We start from the raw sequence: 24190 nt of genomic DNA, 5'->3' as shown, positions 1-24190 counted from the left end.
CCATGGCTTCTGATCACTAACCTCGCACCGCTTGTTATGAAAGGGAAACCGCGCTCACGATAAAGTACGCAATTTTTCCACGTCGCGGGCGCTGTCCGGCAGGACGCGGAAAACGGTGGTGGGGCCAGCGGTGGCCTGGAAAAAGCGAGCTCCAGGTTTTGCGGTGCGGCCTCCACTCCTCCAGCGGCTGGTGGGCCAAGTCTGTCTCTTTGTAGGTGTTTATGTGTTTTATTACCGAGTTGCTAGACTAAGTAATTAGTCTGTCTCTTTGTAGGTGTTTATCTGTTTTATTACCGAGTTGCTGGACTTGCAAATTAATCCACGCTCCCTTACTTGCATGGGAGAGACTGCATCCATGAAGACGCTCTTTGGTCTGTCTCTTTGGTATGTCTGCCCTCCCGCGGCAGACAACAAAATTTTCTCGTCAAATCTCTTTCTCTACCGCGCATTCTGTTGTACTTGTGTCGCGCGGTGCGCACGCGTGGGAGACGTCCGATTGGATCGGGCGGCCGTCACCCGTCCCTCTCCTCCCACTGTTTGAATTTTCTGGCCCCCCATTCTTCGTATCTCACTCTCCCTCCCCGCCACCAACCCCAACCTGCGCCTGAGATGCCTCTCTACCCTCCAGGCCCCACCCCCGAGGCGCAGGCCTCCTTCATCCACCGTCGCCGCTGGCGCGCCCCCACCCCGAGCCGCACGCCTCTGCCCTCCTCCGCCGCCGCTGGCACGACCCCACCCTGGAGCCCCACGCCTCCTCGCCCGCCGCCGCCGGTGCGCCCCACCGCCGAGCCCCACGCCTCCTGCCCCGCCGGCACACGGTCTTTTTTCTCCTTGGCCGAGACGGGGGGCAAGATCTACGTCGTCAGTGGGCACGACAGGTACAAGATGGCGGAGGCGTACAATGCGCGAGGCCGACGGGTGGGGCTTGGAGGAGCGGACGAGTGCATCTTGTGTTGCACTGCGCGAGTTGCGGTGCATAGTGTTTCAAATAGTTGGCTTATTTCTTTTTTATCCGGCGGTGCAGTTCATTGCACCGTTAGAGATGGGGTGCACCATGCGATTTTTTCAACTACCACACGGTGCAGTATATTTCTTTTTCCGGTGGCGCAGTTCACTGCATTGTGAGAGTTGGATGCACCACGCGAGCTGCACTCCTTTTGTTCGAACTATCACACGGTGCGGTTTTTATTTTTTTTGCACCGTGTATCCTTGTTCCGCACTGCGGGGAGTTGCGGTGCACAGCGATTCTAAAGGGCTGGTTATTTTTTTTTGTTTCAGGCGGTGTTGTTCGTTTGCACCGTGAGATATGGGGTGCACCATGCGAGCTGCACTTGTTTTTTTGAACTATCACACGGTGCAGCTTTTTTTTTGCACCGTGCATCTTGTGTTGCACTGCGCGAGTTGCGGTGCACCGTGTTTCAAAAGGTCAGCTTATTTCTTTTTTATCCGGCGGTGCAGTCCATTGCACCGTTAGAGATGGGGTGCACCATGCGATTTTTTCAACTACCACACGGTGCAGTATATTTCTTTTTCGAACTATCACACCATGTTATGTTTTGCATCGTGCATCTTGTGCTGTACTGCGGGGGTTGTGGTGCACCGGGATTCTAAAAGGCTGGTTATTTTTTAGATCCGAGCAGCGCAGTTCATTATGACGTGAGAGATGGGGGTGCACCATGCCAGCTGCACTTCTTTTTTTTGAACTATCACATGATTCAGTTTTTATTTATCAGGACATGGGCTTGGATATGTACATGGGCTTTCTTTAGAGTGTGTTATTTTTTTAGTGTTCCATGTGTTACGGGTTTCTGAGTTGGCCTGTGTGGGCTTTTTGAACGTGGTTCTTGGGCTTTTGACTGTGGAAGTCGAAGAGCTCATTGCTACGGCGATGTCTACTGTACGAGGTGGGGAAAAGCGTGGGGGTGGGGGTTCTTCTTATTCTCTCCTCCATACCATTTTTCTTCTCTCATCTCTCCCCCCTGTCGCGGCCTCTGTCCTCGCATTTTTTTCACTCAACAAATTGTTCTACTTTGGGGTTTGTTCAGCACATTCGCCTTTCTGATCCACTTCTTAGCGAGCCAGGTTATCAGTCTTTGCTCTTTTCTTTGTTCTAGTGTATTTTTGGGGTTTTGATTCTGCTTTTACGGAGGGGGGCAGAAGGCCGTAGGCCAGGATGTGCATTTACAGCACCTCTGTTTTCTTCTCACCAGTTTTTTGTTGTGATTCTACGGTTGCGTTGGTAAGACGACCACATAGTAGGTAGGGTTCGGTTAGGGTTTACGACCCAGGTCAGGAATGCCAGGAATGGTTACATGTTCAGGGCCTCAGAATCAAGACGGAACGATGTGATTTTTTTAATCTGTACCCATACTTAATAGCATTGGTTTTATAAAGTGATGTAAATAACTGTATGTATGTGGTTACTTGTTCCAAGTTTTGTGCTGGGGATTCCGTCTAGCGAAGTTAGCAAATTAGACTGCCGTATGTTTCCCCCACTATACAGCGAACAAGAGATTTGATTTTTGCAGTTTTCTTACATCTGTTTTTATATGTTCACTTCACAATGCAAGATGGCAAACCGCTGCGCTGCGTGTAATAACGGGGACGGACCTTGTGGCTATTCATCTAGACGGGCAAGGAGTTTCACTATCAGATTGACCAATGGTTTTGAAAACTATGTGGTATGGGCACTTTTCCATGAACCCTTTTTTTATCTAGCGTTTTATGTATCCTTCATACGGAAAGTTCAGTGATGTCTACAATTTTATATGGTTATGTTTTAGTGAAGTTTTTAGTTCTTTAATTAAAATTGATGATTATGTTTCTTACATCTTCTTATCAGCCGGCTAGTGTGTTAAACCTTTCAATGCACTAAAACCACAGCTGCATCATGTCTTTCTCACAAGTATTCCTAACTGGCTCCCATGTGTTTTTGGGTTGTTCTAACAGGCAATACCATGCTACTTCAAAGAGAGGCTCAATAGCTTCACAAGAGACTTCCTCACAATAAGGCATGAGCCCAGGATGTCTTTTGACTTATACATCAAGAGGAATGAGAATTACACTTAATTTGCTTGGCGGTGCATACTGGAGGGATTTCGTTAATGTGATGAATCTGAAAGAGCACGACCAAGTACATTTCAACGCATTCGCTTTTGGGTGTCTCTTTGATGCAGTTGTTTTTGATGAAAACAACGACAGGAAGACCATGTCTCAAGCTCCTGGTATGTCTACCTTTGAAGCGTTTCTTTATCCTGATGCCATGTTGGAGTCATTATCCCATTTTTTTTCTCCGCCCTGTAATTTTATTTTCATTTTCTCTGGGTTTTGATTATTCCAGCTGTGCGCCAAGTTGCTCAAGGGAAGCTGTTCATACTTCATGAGACCGTGTTCACAGACATGTATGCTTTATCAAATAATGAAGTGAGCAACATAGTCAAGTATCTGAACGGAAGGCACATATCTGAAGATGATTACAGTCATAGATACATCGCTCACAAGATGATTGATGCTGACATTGCTGCCAGGAGGCTGGTTTGTTGCTCTTCTTGTTTATTTCCATTCCTTGTCATCTTTAGTATTCTGTGTAAGGATTAAACCATTGAATCACTTTAATCACAACATCTCCTAATTTTGGTTGCATTCCTTTTTTTTTTGGGGGGCGGGGGGGGGGGGGGGGGGGAGGGCTCTAGGTAATCCCTGGGGACGTAACTTTTTGGCTGGAAATCCCAAGAGACGGTGAAGTTCTGTTCTATACAAGTATGTTGGGTATAGCCATGGCAAGTTTACAAGCGGAACCGGTATGGATACAATGGTAACGCATGGATGGACAAGGCTGCGCAAAGAAATTGGGATCATCAGTGGCAGTACCGTCATGCTCAACATAGAGATGATGGATGATCTCATCAGGGTCAAAGTAGAAGTCATTAGTATCTGAATATGGGTTTTCAAGTCCATTTTAAGAAACTTTTCAGGGATGTGATTTTTATTATGCAAGTAGCGAACTCTTTTTTTCACAAGCGCATTATGTGTTTGGTAATGCATGCATGTTTTCTGAGACTTTGAATGATGATCAAGTATCTGTTCTTTACACATTTCAAATGCGCCTTCTTGCACTGGATGTGCAACGTCAGAGGTGCAGTGCACCGCGTGAGATCTTTTGCAGGCCATGCGCAACTATTAGACGTGCGTGAGGTGTGGTGCATCGCACGCGAGTTGCGGTGCACCGTGATTCAAGCGGGCGGCTTATTGTTTTATTGCTCCGAGCGGTGTAGTTGATTATGACGTGAGTGTTGGGGCTGCATCACGCGAGCTGCACTCCTATTTTTTTGAACTATCACACGGTGCAATTGAAGCGACCGTCCCCGTACAAGGTTCGATCTCTGTGTTTAATGTGCTAGTTCCTGTATCGACTCACTAGCACACACAGTTCCAAGATGTAATATCAAGATACAAAGGTCAAAGTAGTTTATTACATCGCATCATCCAGAACTTAATTGTACTTACAAACTTGCATAACCCCTGGGGTCAGTACATAACAAATAGAGTTTCAAGATAACAAAATATTGTTTCACAAACGGTAGCGGAAAAAGGTGGAGCAAATGGGCCACAACTACTCCTAAAGGCTCTCTCTTGATATTACATCTTGGAACTGTGTGTGCTAGTGAGTCGATCTAGGGACTAGCACATTAAGCACAGAGATCGAACCCTATACGGGGGCGGTCGCTTCAGCAATTTATTGCACCATGCATTAAATTGCACCGTGCATATTTTGTGTTGCGCTGCGGGAGTTGCGGTGCACCTCGATTCAAAATGGCTTATTACTCTTTATTTTTTTGTTCCCGAGCGGTGCAATTCATTATGACGTGAGAGTTGGGGTGCACCATGCGAGCTGCACTCCTTTTTTTTGAACTATCACACGGTGCAGTTTTTATTGCACCGTGTATCTTGTGCTGCACTGCGATTGAAAGTGCTGGTTATTTTTTATTTTATTTTTTTGCTACGGCGGTGCATCTTATTTTGCACCTTAAGACTTGTCTTGCACGGCGTGAGTGCTTTTTTCAGGCTATGCCCAACGATTGCATTTTGCATTTTGCATTTTTCGGGGTATGGCACCGGCGTGGAGCAGTGCAAGCTTTTGCCTCATCTGGTGGGGTGGGGATTGGTCGTTGTGTGTTGTCTGGAATGCACTGCGGCGTGTGACATCAGTAAAACACATTGGTAGCTGGAGCAACGATCTGGTTCAAAAGGTTTCATCATTTATGTATCTACCGCCCTGCGTTTCAAGTGCACTGTAAGCAAATTTTCATTTTTTTTTGTTTGAGCCCTCATGGCTCTGGTCCTAACATGAGCCCTCATGCACAGCCTATGCTCACGAGGACAAGAAACAAGAGAGAAATGCACGTTACGTTGGATTCTTTTTTTGCCTCAGGACTTTTGATCACCTCTTTTTCCTTCCATTCTTTGCAATCTTTGCATTCTTCTGTTCACTTGTCGTGGCAGTTTTGGGTCCGTAGTCCGGTGTTTGATATGAATAAGATGCAACAAGCTCAGGGTCGAGAGTAACTTCCTGTGGTGGAAGGTTGACAAGTATGCGGTTAGCGAATGTGAGGATTCTGGATCCCCCGTCATCTGAGATGGAATTACATTTTTGTATGTTCCCTTAAATACATTTTTTTGATTACTTACTTGGCGGATGAGATTGTTGATCATGCCGCGCTGCTGCTGTGTCGATGCACCACATGATCTACAGCCATGCTGTGTAGTTTCCTACAGATTTGAACATTTTAAACATAAGCTGTACAACGTATACGAAAGTTTCTTTATTTTATTACTCGATGACGTCAAACTTACATGTAGTAAGATTGGATCATCACATGTGGCGTCTCCTCCACCTGCAATCATGCGACCCTTCACCGCCAGGAATCTCAGGCCGCAAGTTGCAATTGTGTGATCATCTTTTTTGCAGTAACTACAGAGAAGTGTCACGTCCTTTTTACTGATGTCTGCCCCATCAAGCTCTTTTTTTTTTTTGCCCCCACACCTGATGCTGCAGTCTTGTATTTCTATATTTTGGCTTATGTTGTAAGCATATGCATTAATGTAAGTATTCCTGGAGAAGCAAGCACTGACCATCGTTGGTTGTATGCCCTCATGTTTAAGACATGCAATAGCATGTGAGCAAGGAATTCCAGACAGCGCCCACCATCTGCAAGAGCACCTCTTGAATAGCAAAAGACCAAATTGCCAAAGCATTGCAGGAGTGCATGAAGCTTGCTTTCCCAGCATGGGAAATGGATATTCCAAGCTGGCATCATGAGTTTCCCACAAATAATCCAGCTACCGATAAATGGTAAGCCATGTTCATGTAGACGGCACCTTGAATTCTGTTAATTAAATTTAACCTCTCATGTATGTTTGTCATCTTAGGATGGACTCTGGTTTCCACGTGTTATACTTCATGAAGAATTGGGACGGGAATCGCCTGGTGAATGAAGCTATCAACGTGAGTATCTACTTGACATCACTCTACAGAAACCATGTCAATTCAACTTTACATACTACTTTCAGCAAATTTAAGGGAATTTACCCTACAAGATTCTCGAGAACTACGGAAAGCTTTTCTGCCAAATCTCTTGTCATTCGAGAATAATGAAGCGATACTACCAGATGTCGTCTCTCGCTACCTCCAAGCGATCAACAGAAATTGCCCATCTTCACATCCAGGAAGAAGCATCCACCAGCTACAGGGCCTTCATAGTTACACCATGGTTTCAGTTTAGAACTACAATAAATGAACTTCTTTTTTGCTTTCGACATGTAATAGACAATGTACTCTGCCTGATGTTTGGTTACAGTTACACACTATGATGAATTACATGCTACCATTATTTCAATGCCGATTATACTGCTATATCTCTAACTATTCACTGAGTAAATACTTTCTGCGTGCCATATACTCCGTTCTACAAACTACAATCTAGCTTCTATATTCTACCAACTACATTCTACCTTCTGTATTCTACGAACAACAATCTAGCGTTCACTACATTCTATATTCTACATGCTCCGAACTACAATCTAGCTTCTATTCTAAGAAACTACATTCTATCTTCAATATTCTACTAACTACAATCTAGCGTTCACGTATTACATTCTATATTCTATATACTACAAACTACAATCTACGATATAGGTTCTACCTTCTAGATTCTATATTCCACGCACTACAATCTACATTCTACTATCAATAATACCACAAAATCCCAAAGTCGTTCATATGAACACATCCAACTCAAAGGGTGATTATTTTAATGGAAAAATAGTTTGTCTCGACGGAATTCAAAATGTGATGCACACAGCCAGACTACTACATCATTAACCATCAATTCCTTTTAGGGAGTAAAGAAAGTGACACCAGAAGGCTATCAAAATTTACCTCTTATGAAAACGTCAGTACACATATGTTTCTCAGGTTTACCCATACAAAATCTTTCAACACCAAATCGGAACATTATAATTCACCACCATAAAAAAATTCTGCCAGAGTACGGCAAGCCACACCAGCTCTTATTACAACAGAACATCAAAATATGATGAATCAAACTACTTTCGCTTGTACGTAGATTCGCCGCCACACGTGCTCCTATTGTGCCCTACGTACATTTGCTACAATACCTGATCTGCATAGGCCTAGAGACCCCCGAGCCACTATTTCCCACATTTCTAGTATTGGGCCTTGCTCCGGCTTTATTCTTACCCAGCAAAGACGCAGCTTCTCCTTTCGACATCATCCTTCGACTCCTTGGTCGCCCTCTACCCCTTCTGACCTCTGGAGGGAGTATATCAGAACTAGGTACTTCTCTCTCCTGCTCATCTCCCATTCCCTCATCTGAAGAGAGCTCGGCTTCTTCCGTTTCATCAGGATCATCTTCGTAATTGAGATCCGAGTCTTCCGCCGCATTATCAGCACCACTACCCCTTTCTTCATACTCATCTACGACAATGATAGAACCATTCAGTCCCACATTCTTGCCCTGCTGGTCACTTTCTCTACTCTGATCCCCACTCATGTCCGCTGTACCCACCATTAATCTCAACTTCTCGACAAGCTTAGACAACACTTCCATAGTTTCTTTATATGTCTCCATGTTTGTATCATCAAGATTGTCTACGTCAAGCACGGTCTTCTGCATGAGTGCACGTCGATATGTTCTTGAGGCAGCAGCTTCGTTATCTTCTCTGTAGTTCTCCAGGTGTTCAGGGATGGTATCTCTAGCAACCTTTGTCCACCTCTTCATCACATACTTCTCTGGTATCTCCTGGAATCCTAATTGCACGAACACCTTCATATAAATGTGCGTTACAAATGGATAATTAGCACACAAAATGAAAAGGTCATGATAAGAAGCATACCCTTAATATGTGGCGGCATAGGGAGCAGGACGATTGGTGTTCTCGGCTTTCTTTGGCGAGGCCCGCGCTTGACTTGTCGTTATTTGCAGACCCGGATTCGTTGTTCTTCACCATCAGCGTCCATTTCGTCTTGCGTAGGGGTTATATTGAACACCAGGAATTCATTCTCAATCTCATTTACTTATGACAGTCGTAAACTTTTCAAAGGCACTTCAACGTTTATTCACGTCGGTCGTCATATAGTGATTGGTACACAGAATATTCCAAGATTAGTGATTGCTACACATAATATTCCAAGATAAAAGAAATCAGACCAAGATCTATTCCTCGTTCAAAAGAAATCAGACCAATAGATGACAAAAATCAGACTACAAGCAACAAATAACTAGGTTTTTAGGTTCGGGTAGGGTACTACAGACCCGCGGGTTTTATTTCTTCACAGACCCACATCTAAACGGGTCTAGACACATCGGGGAATCGGTTTCAAGTACCAATTGCCATCCTGAGTCAGCACTATGTTTAAAGAGCACCCTCGGACATAGACAAGAGAGTATGAGACCCTCTCGGCTCATACATTTATATCCTTCATTGATCATTCATACATAATTTTTTTGATGCACTAATGTCGCACCAGTGACATCAGGGGTACCACCGCCGCATGACGCGTGGGCCACCTTGCTTGCTCCCCGGAAGGATCGCACCCCGGACAGCACCGCACAAGCTGCCCGGCAAGTCACCGGCCCGACAGGGCTAGCCGGGCTGCGGGGGTTGCTCTGAAGGGCAGCGAGAGAATTCCCGCCTGGGCGCTTCCCGGGGAGGTCACTTGCCGGGAAGGGCGTTCCCGGGCACAGGCACCCGTTACAGGAGCGGGACCAAGCGGGCAAGACAACGACGCCACGTGGCCGCTTGGCGGGCTCCCTGTGCGCAGGGCCCGTCAGGGCGAGCAGTGAAGCACAAGCAAACATTAAATGCTCCGACAGAAAGGAGATTTTCCGTCTAGTCAGCCTACAGTGACTGGCCCGGTGTGAATTCTAGGCACGTAGCGCCCTAGCTGCAGGGCTACTCATCATGCATGCAAGCCAGCACACCGAGGGCAAGCTGTCCTAGTTCTTTGCTCGCCACTTATCACCCATGACACCTGTAGTATCCCCTTGAGTATAAAAGGAGGACCATTGCCAACGGTCAAGGGGTTCGGTTTTTTTTTACTAGTTTTGGCCAGAAATAGCAAGTAGCTCTTAGCAGAAAAAAAAAAGGAGAGAACGCCCGGGAACTCCCCCGGCAACCTGTAAACCCTTGTTCACTGGCTAATAAGAACGCTGAAGCAGGACGTAGGGTTTACACCTCAGGGGGGCCTGCACCTGGGTAAAAACGATTGTGTGCATCCTCACGCTTGACATTGGCTTCGCCAGCGCTCGCCGGAGCGATCCCTGACGCCCTCTACCGAACCTAAAAGGGGGTGCCGCTCACCCCCGGTGTCTACGCCCGGGCTACGACATCTGGCGCGCCAGGTAGTGGCGCGTGTGGATAGCTCGCCGGAGATCGCCGGCTCCGTCGTCTTCAGCTACATCGGCAACGTCTTCTTCACCGACAGGATCACCCCTCATGCCTCCCAAGCGGGCTGGTGCCTCTTGGATTGATCCGCGTGGTGCCCCAGCGGCGCACACGCGGTCACACGGTGCGCAACACACGTCGCAGGGCCAGGAGAACCCTGAGCCCTCTCGGGTGCAGTAGTCGCCGTTGCCACCCCCGCCTCCTCGGCCGTCGGCGGACAACCGGCTGAGGGGGCCGGTGGCTCCAATCGCCGGAGCCAGTCGCGCAAGCGGCCACGACGCCGCCCCCGCCGGCCAGCGAGTTTACTCGCGGGCCGAAGACGCGCAGCGGCAGCTGCGCCACGAGCACACTGCGTCACGAGCGACGTCGTCGGGGTCGCACCCTACCCACCCGGGTGCACCGGGGGACAGGGCGGGGGGCAACCGGTCGGAGAATCGGCTGCCTCCAGCTCAAACCCCGGCAGAAGCTTGATCATCGCCGCGCGGGTCATGGTGCGCTATGAGCCGCAGCAGGGCACGCCGGCACACGAGGCGTGGGGTGCGGAGCTGGACGCGCTCCTCACGCTCGCCGCCCAACAGCCGCAAGGCGAGGGCGCCCCGGCCGGTTCGGGTCAGGGGCAGAACTCGGGACGCGGAGACGCGCCACGCGTCTCGGGGCAGGGAGAAAACCCTCCCCCGCAGGGAGGGCCGGGAGCCGAGGATCCCTTGGGGTCCTCGGATTCGTCACCTACCGTCACGCGGGGTGATGCGCGGGGCGTCCTGAACGCCCGCCAGCAGGAAGACCTCCGCCAGCGCCTGTGTCGTACCAGTGGCACCAGGGGTACCACCGTTGCATGACGCGTGGGCCACCTCGCTTGCTCCTCGGGAGGATCGCACCGCGGGTAGCACCCCGCGAGCTGCCCGGCGAGTCACCAGCATGGCAGGGCTAGCCGGGCTGCGAGGGTTGCCCTGGAGGGCAGCAAGAGAAATCCCGCCTGGGCGCTTCCCGGGAAGGGCGTTACCGGGTGCAAGCGCCCGTTACAGGAGTGGGACCGAGTGGGCAGGACAGCAACGCCACGTGGCCGCTTGGCGGGCTCCCCGTGCGCAGGGTTTCGTCAGGACAAGGAGTGAAGCACACTCAAGCATTAAATGCTCCGACAGAAAGGAGATGCCCCGTCCAGTCAACCTACAGTGGCTGGCCCGGTGTAAATTTTAGGCACGTAGGACCCCAGTTGCAGGGCTACTCATCCGGCATGCAAGCCAGCGCGGCAAGGCCGAGCTGCCCTGGCTCCATGTTCGTCATTTGTCACCCATGCACCGAGGCACCTGTGGTATCCCCTTCGGTATAAAAGGAGGACCCCCGCCAACGGTCAAAGGGTTGGATGGACTCTCGGTTCACTACTAATTCTTGCCAAGAGTAGCAAGTAGCTAAGAAGAGAGAGAGCACCCGGGGACTCCCCCCGGCAACTTGTAAGCCCTTGCTCATCGGTTAATAGCAAACTCAGAAGCAGGACGTAGGGTTTTACATCTCAGGGTGGCCCGAACCTAGGTAAAAATGATCTTGTGTTCATCGTGTCCCAACGCTTGACATTGGCCTCGCCGGCGATCGCCGGAGCGATCTCCGTCGCCCACTGCTGAACCTAAAAGGGGGTACTCGCGCATCCCCGGTGTCTGAGCCCCGTGCTACGGCATCTGGCGCGCCAGGTAGTGGATGCGCGTGGATAGTTTGCCGGAGATCGCCGGTGCCGTCGCCTGCAGCAGCGTCGGCCTCATCTTCTCTGACAACACAACCAGTCGCCATGCCCCCCAAGCGGGCTGGTGACTCTCAGATCGACCCGCGTGGCGCCCCAGCGGTGCACACGCGGTCTCACGACGCGCAACCCGCGTCGCAGGCTCAGGAGAACCCTGAGCCCTCTCGGGCGCAGCAGTCGCAGCTGCCACCCCCACCTCCTCGGCCTCCCAACAGCCGCAGGGCGAGGGCGCCCTGGCTGGTTCAGGCCGCGGGCAGAACCCGGGCGCGCCCCGCGCCTCGGGGCAGGGAGAAAACCCTCCCCCGCAGGGAGGGCAAGGAGGCGGGGATCATGAGGGGTCCTCGGATTCGTCCCCAACCGTCACGCGGGGTGACGCGCGCGGTGTCCTGAACGCCCGCCAACAAGAGGATCTCCGCCAGCGCCTGGAGCGCCGGCGCCGGCGCGAAGCAGAGCGCCCGCGCCCGGAGGAGCAGGAGGATGCTCCCATGGGCGCCGAGGACGGCTGCACCGCATTCACCCGCGAGCTGCGCCGGGTAACATGGCCCCGAAAATTCCGAGCGCCGGCGCTTGGGACGTGCGACGGGACCGTGAACCCGAGGGATTTCCTCCTGACCTACACGTTGGGGATGCACGCCATCAACGCCGACGATAAGGTCAGGGCCAACTGGTTGTCGATGGTCCTCAAGGGATTGGCGAGAACTTGGTTGCTCAACCTGCCTGCCGGGTCCATAGACTCTTGGGCTGACCTGCACGAGCAGTTCGTGAGCGCGTTCCAGGGCGGCTACAAGCGTCCGAGAACCATGGCGGAGCTGCACACCGTGGTGCAGAAGCCGGGAGAGACGCTGCGGAGCTTCGTCAACCGCTCCGGCAGCCATCAAATTCTTCAAGGGCATTGTGCGCCGGTTTGGTGTGCCTAGCAGCATCATCACCGACAATGGCACAAAATTTACGAGCGCCGTGTTCCACGCTTACTGCGAGGGCATGGGCGCCAAGATCCACTTTGCTTCTGTTGCTCACCCAAGAGCAACGCACAGGCGGAGCGAGCCAATGCAGAGGTGCTGCGGGGGCTCAAGACAAGAACCTTTGACAAGCTCAAAGGCCACGGGAAGCACTGGGTCGAAGAACTCCAGCCCGTGCTGTGGTCAATCAGGACCACACCTAGCCGGGCAATGGGTGAAACTCTTTTCGCCCTTGGCTACGGGGCAGAAGCGGTGCTGCCCCTCGAGCTCAAGCATGGATCCCCTCGAGCACGCGCGTACGGCAACACGGATCCCCTTGAGTATGCCGGGCTGCTGTGCGGGCTGCACGCTACCAGCAGGGACTCCGCCTTTACCATGACAGGCGGGTCCGTCCCTGGGAGCTCGAGATCAGAGACCTTGTCCTGCGCCAGATACAAGGAACAAAGGTCGGGAACAAGCTGGCTCTGAAATGGAAGGGGCCCTTCCGGGTAGTGCAGGTAACCAAGCCGGGGGCTGTCCGGCTGGAAACCGAAGAAGGCTTGCTGGTGCAAAATAGTTGGAACCTTGAGCACTTGCGTGAAGCGGCAGAGCCCGACCCACAGGCGATGCTCCGGCAGCATGCCTCTCGAACTAGTGTAGCCGGGCAACCCCCGATTGTAAACCGCTAGTTTCTATGAATAAAGATAAGTGCTTTCCTCTGAGTTTCAAGTTGTCTCGATTATTTGCATGTTTTTTCTTCTGTCTCCTGCTTTAGGTGCACAGAAATCTCGTTCCATCCTTGGTTGTGAGCAGGGGGCTGCCGGAGCCTCAAAGACAAAAACCCATTGCCGGATCGCTCCGGCACGGGCCCATGCCGTTGCCGGGCTCCCCGCAACACGCATCATGCAGAAGCTGCATCCTAGAATGGAAGAGTGCTCACACCCAAGTTTGGCATCGACCCTTCTGTGCCCGGGGGCTGGGAGGCAGGAGGGTTATCTATGCTCTATCTATGTTGCGTCTTTTTTCGTGCATTTCGATTTTTTTTGCAGCATATTGGGTTTGTAAGAATCTTACATGCAAGACAAGGACGGAATTGCGCGCACTGTGATGCTCGTGGAGCGCTCACGGGCTGTGTCATTTAGCGGTGCCCAGTAGTTCGTGGCGACCGCACTTCAAGGTCCTCACCGCACTTTGAGGCTCCTGCTGCAGGAGGGAGCCGCCACGTGTGCCGTGACGACTTGGCGCGCGTGGTGGCAAGGCCTTTGCCGCACTTCAAGGGGTGTGGCACCACTTGTACCACGGTGACTCCGTGCGCATGGTGGCAAGGTTCTTCGCCGCGCCTATGAAAGGGCGTGGTGGCCATGGAGCAACTCAGAGCGAAGCCAAGAAGATAACTGCGAAGGCAAGGGAGGCCGCAGAGGCACGGTGGGGGTGCATGCCATCAGCGCTCAACGTTGATGGGTGCACTGCCTCCGTGCCCTTGCCGCACCCCTCCAACAGGTGGTTCCGAGGCGAGGGCTGCCGCGGAGACGCTGTGGTGGAGCCGCCATCAGAGCTTGGCGCCGACGGCGGCCCCGTCACAGCGTTCCTGCCGCATCCCTCCAGCAAGCGTTCCAAATGCGAGAACAGACAGCTAAGTGCATGGTCCTGATCACCTAACTTTCTGACGCTTAACATTGGCTCGCTGGTGTGGCTCGAGCCCTCCGTGTGGCTGGGGTGTTAGAAGGACGCTTGCGGGGGGAGTGCGCTCCTCGTGCGGCTCGTGGGTCCGTCCCGTGAGCGCATGCTTGGGGATAGCTACCCCGCAAGCGGAGTGGCTCGCCGCCGCTACTTGACCCCAGGTCAGCATTGCGGGTCCGTCCTGGGTCCCTGGTCCGGTTAATTTTGTCGTGCGCGAGTCCCCGGCAACACAAGGCATAGCACACGAAGGCCAGTAGATCCACCTCGAGAGTCAGTCCTGGGAACAAGAAGCAAGTACCAAGTAGAACCAGAAAGCAAAATTCATAGAAGTAGTGAACGTTTACATGAGCTAATAAAATGTTAATTGTTCGAACGGCGCCAAGCGCGGTACTTGCAGGAATCAAAAACAAAGACACAAAGATAAGACAAGGACCAGCAGGGGCTGCGGCGACTAGTTGTCGGGGTCTTCGGCTGGAGGCTCCGCCTCTGGCTCTGGCTCCGGCTCCGGCTTCCTCTGCATCCGGTCGGTCCGCCACATCCTCGACGAACCTGCTCACCGCCTTGCAGTGAGTAGGGCCGTCCTCGCTGTCTGACCAGGCGTCCAGCAGTGTCTCGAAGGGGAAGTCCGGGTGGTGGAGGTGCACCCAGGGGAGGATCGTCTCAGCGTTCTCCCTGGCGCACGAGGCTATCTCCCCGTCACAGAACTTGGAGATCCACACGTCGAGCGCCCCGAGCTTGCCCACCATCGCCCTGATCACCTAACTTTCTGACGCTTAGCATTGACTCGCTGGTGTGGATTGAGCCCTCCGTGTGGCTGGGGTGTTAGAAGGACGCTTGCAGGGGGAGTGCGCCCCTCGTGCGGCTCGTGGGTCCGTCTCGTGAGCGCATGCTTGGGGGTAGCTATCCCGCAAGCGGAGTGGCTCGCCGCCGCTACGTGACCCAAGGTCGGTACTGCGGGTCCGTCCCGGGTCCCTGGTCCGGTTAAGTGTGTCGTGCGCGAGTCCCCGGCAACACAAGACATAGCACACGAGTGCCAGTAGATCCACCCCGCGAGTCAATCCCAGGAACAAGAAACGAGTAACAAGTAGAACCAGAAAACAAAATTCATAAAAAGCAGTGAACGATTACACGAGCTAATAAAACGTTAATTGTTCGAAGGGGAAGTCCGGGTGGTGGAGGTGCACCCGGGGGAGGATTGTCTCAGCGATCTCCCTGGCGCACGAGGCTATCTCCCCGTCGCAGAACTTGGAGATCCACACGTCAAGCGCCCCGAGCTTCCCCACCATGCCATCGCCCGGAGGAGCAAGAGGATGCTCCCATGGGCGCCGAGGACGGCTGCACCGCGTTCACCCGCGAGCTGCGCTGGGTAACATGGCCCCGCAAGTGCCGAGCGCCGGCGCTTGGGATGTATGACGGGACCGTGAACCCGAAGGATTTTCTCCTGACCTACACGTTGGGGATGCACGCCATCGGCGGCGACGACAAGGTCAGGGCTAACTGGTTCCCGATGGTCCTCAAGGGATCAGCGAGAACGTGGCTGCTCAACCTGCCAGCCGGGTCCTTAGCCACTTGGGCGGACCTGCGCGAGCAGTTCGTGAGCGCATTCCAGGGCGGCTACAAGCGCCCGGGAACCATGGCGGAGCAGCACACCGTGGTGCAGAAGCCAGGAGAGACGCGACGGAGCTTCGTCAACCGCTTCTCCAGCCTCTCCTACTCCATCCCGGAGGTGGAAGCTGCCGCCATCGTCAACACCTTCGCCATCAACATCCGCGACCCCAAGATGCGAGAAAAGCTGAGCACGCATCGGATCCGGACGACGTAGGAGCTCTACGCCTTGGTGCACAAGTGCGCCATGGCCGAGCAGGGGCGCTTAGCGCCCGAACTCGCAGCTAAGGCTGCCGTGAGCCCCGTTGAGGGCTCGCAGAAGAAGAGCTCCCGCAAGCGCAACGGGAAGCAAATCCTCGCCGCGGAGTCGGGGGCTGCCTCGAGGCCTACGAAGAAGGCCTCGCCCGCCGACGGGTCTGGCGGTAAGCCGGGCGACGCATCCCGCTGCCCCATCCACGCCAACGCTACCCACGACGTGCAGGATTGCCGCATCCTGCAGGGTATCAAGCAGAGGTGCGAGCAGCGCCACGAAGAGCGCTGAGCGGCCGGCACCTGCTTCAACTGCGGTGACATCGGACATCTCTCTCGGGATTGCCCAAACGACCCCAGAGCGGGGCCGAAGCCTGCCGGTGGGGACACCGGCAGAGAGGGAGCCCAAGGGGGGCGCGGCCAGGCCCGTGCCGACAGGGAGCGCCCTCCCCGGGGACGCGACAAGGCTCGCGCTGAGGAGCAGCGCGAGTCTGACTGCAGCGCGGGCGACGAGCCCGGCTTCCAAGAGCCCCGCAGCGTCGCCTGCATCCATGGGGGAGTTTACGCTCTCTCATCTCATGCCGCGGTGAAGCCCCTCACCCGGGAGGGGTGTGCGCTGTTGCCGGACGCGGAGGCACAGCAGCCGCTGAAGTGGTCGCACGTGCCGATCACCTTCAGTGCCGACGATCACCCAGCCCGACAGCTAGGCTCAAGGGTTTTACCCTTCGTGGTCTCACCGATCTTCAACAACGTGACGGTGACCAAGGTGCTGGTGGTCATAGGAGCGGGGTTGAACCTCCTGTCCGCCAGGTTAGTGGAGAAACTTCAGCTGCCGCTGGAGCAGTTGAAGCCCACTGATCCGTTTCAGGGAGTGAACCCCGGGATTGTGCGTCCCTTGTGGCGCATCACGCTGCCAGTTACCTTCGGGTCCCCGGAAGCATTCAGGACCGAGCACCTAGTGTTCGATGTGGCGCACACCCCGTTGCCCTACAACGGGATCCTTCGTCGGCCGGCGCTGATCAAGTTCATGGCCGCAACTCATGGCGCCTACGGCGTGATGAAGATGCCGTCCACGTATGAAGTCCTCTCCATCAGGTGCGATCTCAAGGACGCAGCCTGGTGTGTTGGCGAGGTCGTCAAGGCCGCCGCTGCAACCGATTCCGGAGACGAGGACGTCGCCGGAAGCGAAGCGCAGCGAAGAAGGCCCGCGCTACCCCGCAAGAGCTTGTAGGGGGAGGCGCAGGCTCGAGCTCGTGCCCCGGCAAGGGCCAGAAGCTCAAGGAGGGGGGCGCCAAGGTGAAGAAGCTGCCCCTCCAAGCCGGCAACGAGGAACGCACCGTCACCGTCGGTTCGAACCTCAATGCCGAATAGGAAACGCCCTCATCACTTTCCTCCGGGAGAACGCCGACGTGTTCGCTTGGAAACCGTCGGACCTCCCTGGAGTCCCTAGGGAGGTGATCGAGCATCGACTCGCGGTGCGTCCGGACGCCCGCCCCGTCAAGGGGAAGATCCGCCGGCAAGCACAGGAGTGCAAAGATTTCATCAAGCAAGAAGTGGACAAGCTTAAAGCTGTGGAGGCTATCAGGGAAGTGTGGTACCCCATTTGGTTAGCTAACCCTGTAGTAGTACCCAAGGAGGAGGATAAACTTCGCATGTGTGTAGATTTTACTGATCTTAACCGTGCGTGTCCGGAAGATCCTTTCCCTGTGCCTCGCATTGATCAAATCGTAGATTCCACTGCCAGTTGTGATTTGCTGTGTTTTTTGGATGCTTTTTCTGTCTACCACCAAATTAAGATGGCAGTCGAAGACGAAGAAAAAACGGCGTTCATCACCCCGGTTGGCTGCTACTGCTACACGTGCATGCCTTTCGGGTTGAAGAACGCGGGCTCAACATTCCAGCGTGCATTACGCGAGTGCTTGGGATCCCAACTAGGCCGGAACATTGAGGCCTACATGCACGATATAGTCATCAAATCGAAGCGCAGGAACTCGCTGATTGATGACCTCCGGGAAACGTTTGATAACCTTCCCAGGATCAAGCTCAAGTTGAACCCTGAGAAATGCACCTTTGGTGTAGACTCAGAGCAGCTTTTGAGCTTCTTGGTTTCGCACAAGGGGATTCAAGCCAACCCAAAGAAGATAGAAGCTATCGAGAAAATGGAGGCTCCCCGCAGGGTGAAGGATGTACAGCGCCTCAATGGCTGCGTAGCCGCGCTGGGACGCTTCATCTCGAGGTTGGGCGAACGCGCTCTGCCTTTCTTCAGTGTGATGAAGAAGAAGGGCTCAATTGACTGGACCCCCGAGGCTGAGGCGGTGTTCCAGGATCTCAAGCGGTACCTGGAGTCGCCACCGATCCTCGTCGCCCCCAAACCGGGCGAGCCGCTACTACTCTACCTAGCGGCGACTGACCAAGTGGTCAGCTCGGTCCTAGTTGCCGAGAGGGAAGAAGATCCCCCAGGGGTTGAGGTTGCGGGGCAGGAGGCTGAGCTAGCCCCGGCAACCACCTCGGACCCGGAGACCACCGTTGAACCGGCGGTGTCAACACCGCGCACACGGCTCGTGCAGCACCCTGTGTACTTCGTCAGCACGGTGTTACACGACGCCCGCATGCGGTACCCGCAAGTGCAGAAGCTCTTGTTGGGGATTCTGCTTGCATCACGCAAGCTGCGCCACTACTTCTAGGCTCACCACGTCACAGTGGTGTCGGGATTCTGCCTCGAGCGGGCCCTCACCAACCGTGAAGCCACCGGAAGGGTGGAAGAATGGAGGATGGAGTTGTCGGAGTTCGATCTGCACTTCACGAACACCAAGAGCATCAAGAGTGCGGTTATGGCTGATTTCGTTGCGGAGTGGACTTCGGCGGGCATAGAAGAAGAAGAGCCGGAGACCAGCCTGCCCGGCAGGCTGGACGAAGGCCACTGGATCCTTTACTTTGACGGCGCATTCAGCCTGCAGGGAGCAGGCGCCGGAGTCGTCATCGAGTCATCCACAGAAGACCAGCTGAAGTTCGCCATCGAGCTTGATTTCCCCAACTCCACCAACAACACGGCCGAGTACGAAGGGTTGCTTGTCGGGTTGCGGGCGGCGATCGCCCTCGATATCAAGCGCCTGGTTGTTCGTGGGGATTCCCAACTCGTGATCAACCAGGTTAACAAGGACTACGACTACCTGCTGATGGTAGCGTACGTGGATGAGGTCCGCAAGCTGGAACGCAAGTTCAAGGGCCTGCGATTCGAGCACGTCAAGCGCAGGGATAACTTCACGGCTGGAGCTGTCAAAATTGGTAGTAGAGCGCCGGAAGGTTCCGACGGGGGTGTTCTGCCACAGGCAGACTGCGCTTTCGGTTGCCCCCAAGCCGGCTGTCGGGGAAGCCCCCCCGGCAACCGAAGGAAACCACGCAACAACGGGGGTCCATGCCGCTGACGTAGCGGCATGCATGAGCAGGGAAACCCCGCCTTGGGCGGTGGATATTGTCCGCTACCTGGAGGGGGAAGCCCTCCCGGAAGATGATGCTGCCGCGGAACGCGTAGCCCGGCAAGCCAAGATGTACGCCCTGGTGGACGGGAGCCTCTACTGGAGGCGTGCAAATGGAGTGAAGCTCCTTTGCGTGCCCCGAGACGAAGGGCACGCACTCCTGGAAGAGATACACCGAGGCACATGTTCTCACCATGTGACCTCTTGGGCTCTAGCCGGCAAGGCTTTCCGGCACGGCTTCTACTGGCCTACGACGCTAGTCGATGCCGAGCAACTGGTCAAGACGTGTGAGGCGTGTCAATTCCATGCGAAGAAGAGCAACCAGCCGGCGCAGGCCCTGCACGTCATTCCATCCTCCTGGCCGTTCGCAGTCCGGGGGCTGGACATCGTCAGCAAGTTGCCGAGAGCGGTTGGCGGCTACGAGTATCTGCTCATGGCCATCGACAAATTCTCCAAGTGGGTAGAAGTGGAACCAGTGCGGAAGGTGACCGCCAAGGCGGCCGTCAAGTTCTTTTAGGGCATCGTGTGCCGGTTTGGTGTGCCTAACGGCATCATCACCGACAATGGCACACAATTTACGAGCGTCGTGTTCCAAGCATACTGCGAGGGCATGGGCACCAAGATCCACTTCGCTTCTATTGCTCACCCGAGGAGCAACGGACAGGCGGAGCGAGCCAACGCAGAGGTGCTGCGGGGACTCAAGACGAGAACCTTTGACAAGCTCAAAGGCCACGGGAAGCACTGGGTCGAGGAACTCCAGCCCGTGATGTGGTCGATCAGGACCACACCTAGCCTTGCAACGGGTGAAACCCCTTTCGCCCTTGTCTACGGGGCAGAAACGGTGCTGCCCCTCGAGCTCAAGCATGGATCCCCTCGAGTACGTGCGTACGGCAACCATAGCCAACACGAGCAGAGGGTTGACGATCTAAACTTCATCGAAGAACTTCGATGCCGGGCTACTGTGCGGGCTGCACGCTACCAGCAGGGACTCCGCCGTTACCATGACAGGCGGGTCCATCCCGGGAGCTCGAGATCGGAGACCTTGTCCTACGCCGGATACAAGGAACGAAGGCCAGGAGCAAGTTGGCTCCGAAATGGGAGGGCCCCTTCCGGGTAGTGCAGGTAACCAGGCCGAGGGTTGTCCGGCTGGAAACCGAAGAAGACTTGCCGATGCAAAAGAGTTGGAACCTTGAGCACTTGCGTAAGTTCTACCCGTGAAGCGGTGGAGCCCGACCCACAGGTGATGCTCCGGCAGCATGCCTCTCGAACTAGTGTAGCCGGGCAACCCCCGATCGTAAACCGCTAGTTTCTATGAATAAAGATAAGTGCTTTCCTCTGAGTTTCAAGTTGTCTCGATTATTTGCATGTTTTTCCTTCTGTCTCCTGCTTTAGGTGCGCAGAAGTCTCGTTCCATCATTGGTTGTGAGCAGGGGGCTGCCGGAACCTCGAAAACAAAAACCCGATGCCGGAACACTCCGGCACGGGCCCATGCCGTTGCCGGGCTCCCCGCAACGTGCATCACGCAGAAGCTGCGTCCTGGAATGGAAGAGTGCTCACAACCAAGTTTGGCATCGACCCTTCTGTGCCCGGGGGCTGGGAGGCCGGAGGGTTACCTGTGCTCTATCTGTGTTGCGTCTTTTTCGTGCATTTCAAAAAAAATTGCAGTATCTTGGGCCCGGTAAGAATTTGACATGCAGGGAAAGACGGAATTGGGCGCACTGTGGTGCTCGTGGACCGCTCACGGGCTGTGTCATTTAGTGGTGCCCAGTAGTGCTAGTGCAGTATCTCCAAGTTTTGCTGAACCTAAAAGGTGGTGGAGGTGCACCCGGGGGAGGATCGTCTCATGGCGCACGAGGCTATCTCCTCGTCGCAGAACTTGGAGATCCACACGTCGAGCGCCCCGAGCTTCCCCACCATGTCGGAGAAGAACGGGATCAGCGTGCTGATGTCCGTGCCGTCCACCTGCGCGGCCTGCAGCTCGAACCGCGGTAGCAGGTGGCGCACCGCCCGGGCGATCCCGAGCAGCTTCATGGTCTCCCTTCGACGCTGCTCCACCAGCATGGCGTGGTTGCCGCGTGCCAGCGCCACAGCGTGCTTGGCCTGGCGGAGGAGTTCCGCTTGCCGCGAGATCTCCATGGCCTTGGCCACGTTGTCCTCGCCCATCTTGACGAGCTCGCCCTGGGCAGTGGCCAATTCGGACTCGAGTTGGGCGCTCTTTTCCTTGGCGGAATTGAGCTCCTTCTCTCGCCGTGCCAACGCCACTGCCGCGTCCTCCGCGGCCTTGGTCTGCTCCTCCAGCTTGGTGCGCAGCCCCTGGAGCTGGGAGAGGTACTGCTGACCAGCTCGCTCTTCTCGTTGAGGCGAGCAAGCTGGGCCTCCAGTGGCCGATGGAGCTCCGCCTCGGGGACGACCGGCGCTGCGGCTTCATCCCTGGCCTGCTGGGCCAGGCGCGTCTCCTCCCGTAGCCGGGAGAGCTCTTGCCGTTCCCTCTCGACGGCTTGCCACACTTCGCCGAGCAGGCCCTTCGTGAGTTCATGGCGCTCCTTCACCTGGTTGAATGAGGTTACGAACGCCAGCTGCTGCTCCTTGATGGCGTCAAGGAACTGGTGCCCCCGATCGTAGATGCTTGGGTCCCAGGTGATTGGGTCCCAAGTCGCCCCGGCAAGGATGCCGAGGTCTGGGCCGGAGGTAGCGGCAGATGACGATGAGGCCCCCGCCGCCACTGTTTGGCCGGGGGGCGCGTCGTCCACTTGCAGCGAAGCCGCCTGTTGCTCCCCTGCCGCAGCCTCCTCCACACCCGCGCCCATAGTTTGCGGGGCTGGTGGAGTTGCCGCGCCCCCAGCAAGAGACGCCTCTTGCTAGGTGGCCGCGGGATCCGTGCCTTCGGCCTGCGTGGCCGGGGACGCGCCGCCGAGCCCCGCCTCGGTAGCGACGCTGGACGCCGCCACCGTTGTGTCCGGCGCGGTGGAGCTTGGCACGGGAGCCGCCTCCGGCTCCTCTCTCATCTCCGCATCCTTGACGTCGGAGCCAAGATCGACCACCGCATCGCCTGTTCTCACTGCGGGCGCGGTGGGGGCTGCGACAAAGAAAAAATTAGAACTTAAAGTTAAATTGAGGTACCCGGCGATGGATGCGAGGAAGCTCTGAGAGAGTACCTTGCGGGGCCGCCGTGCTTGCGGGAGGAGTCTCCTCCCCCTCTGTCCCGGCTTCTGCTGCCGGGCCGCCCACCGCGCGCTGGATTTCACCTACGGGTCAGGGAGGTGGGGTGGAACTATGCCACCCGAAGCTGGTACGCCTCCATGAGTGCGTGGAGGAACAAGGAGTATGGAGGCACCAACCCGGCGAAGATGAAGCGCGCGAACACCCGGAAGTCATTCTCCTGGTGCTCGGCGCCGACGGGGAAGATGAGAGTCTCCCCCTACTCGTTGAATCGAGAGGCGACGGCGTGCCGGACCTTGTCCAGCCCCTCGCCATTGTAGCCAGGCCGGAAGAAAGCGTGCGTGGCCCTCAGCGCCCGTTTCTTCTGGTCCTTCTCCGAGATGGGCTTCTTGGGAACCTTCTCGCTCTTGCCGGCCGCGGAACTCTTGGAGCCTTTCCCTTTCCTGGGAGCGGTGGGCGCCATGGGGAATGTGGGCGGAAGCTAGCAGGATTCAGGTGCACAAGGAAGCTTGGGGATGAGGAGGAAAGGCTGGGGGGCTAAGTGTTTGCTCCTCAGCGCAACGGTGGGGTCTTATAACGCCCCGGCGCTAAGCAACGGTCACATCCGCACCCTACGGGTGCGCTGGGGATAACTACGCTTCAAGAGGGTAGTGCAGGGCGTGGCCTTAACCACCCGTGTTTAAGGGGAGGTTAGGGCAGAAATCTCGCGCCCACTACTCTGCCCGTAACGGCAGAGTCCATGGAGCAGCGCATAGACAGGGACCCAAAACGGCTCGGGACCCACGCGTCGGTTAAGTGCGTAGCCCAGCAACCGACCAGGGAAGATTTCACCCGGGAACAGGCGTTGCCGGCCTACGCCCGGGGGCTACCGTCGCACCAGTGGCACCTGGGGTACCACCGCCGCATGACGCGTGGGCCACCTCGCTTGCTTCCCGAAAGGATCGCACCCCGGGCAGCACCGCACAAACTGCCCGGCAAGTCACCAGCCCGGCAGGGCTAACCGGGCTGCGGGGGTTGCCCTGGAGGGCAGCGAGAGAATTCCCACCTGAGCGCTTCCCGGGGAGGTCACTTGCCGGGAAGGGCGTTCCCGGGCGCAGGCACCCGTTACAGGAGCGGGATCAAGCGAGCAGGACAACGACGCCACGTGGCCGCTCGGCGGGCTCCCTGTGCGCAGGGCTCGTCAGGTCAAGGAGTGAAGCACAAGAAAACATTAAATGCTCTGACAGAAAGGGGATTCCCCGTCCAGTCAGCCTACAGTGACTGGCCCGGTGTGAATTCTAGGCACGTAGCGCCCTAGCTGCAGGGCTACTCATCATGCATGCATGCCAGCACACCGAGGGCAAGCTGCCCTAGTTCTTTGCTCGCCACTTGTCACTCATGACACCTGT

This window comes from Brachypodium distachyon, chromosome 3, assembly GCF_000005505.3.
Source record: "Brachypodium distachyon strain Bd21 chromosome 3, Brachypodium_distachyon_v3.0, whole genome shotgun sequence".
NCBI classification, from domain to species: domain Eukaryota; kingdom Viridiplantae; phylum Streptophyta; class Magnoliopsida; order Poales; family Poaceae; genus Brachypodium; species Brachypodium distachyon.
Note: the sequence above shows the minus strand (reverse complement) of the source record.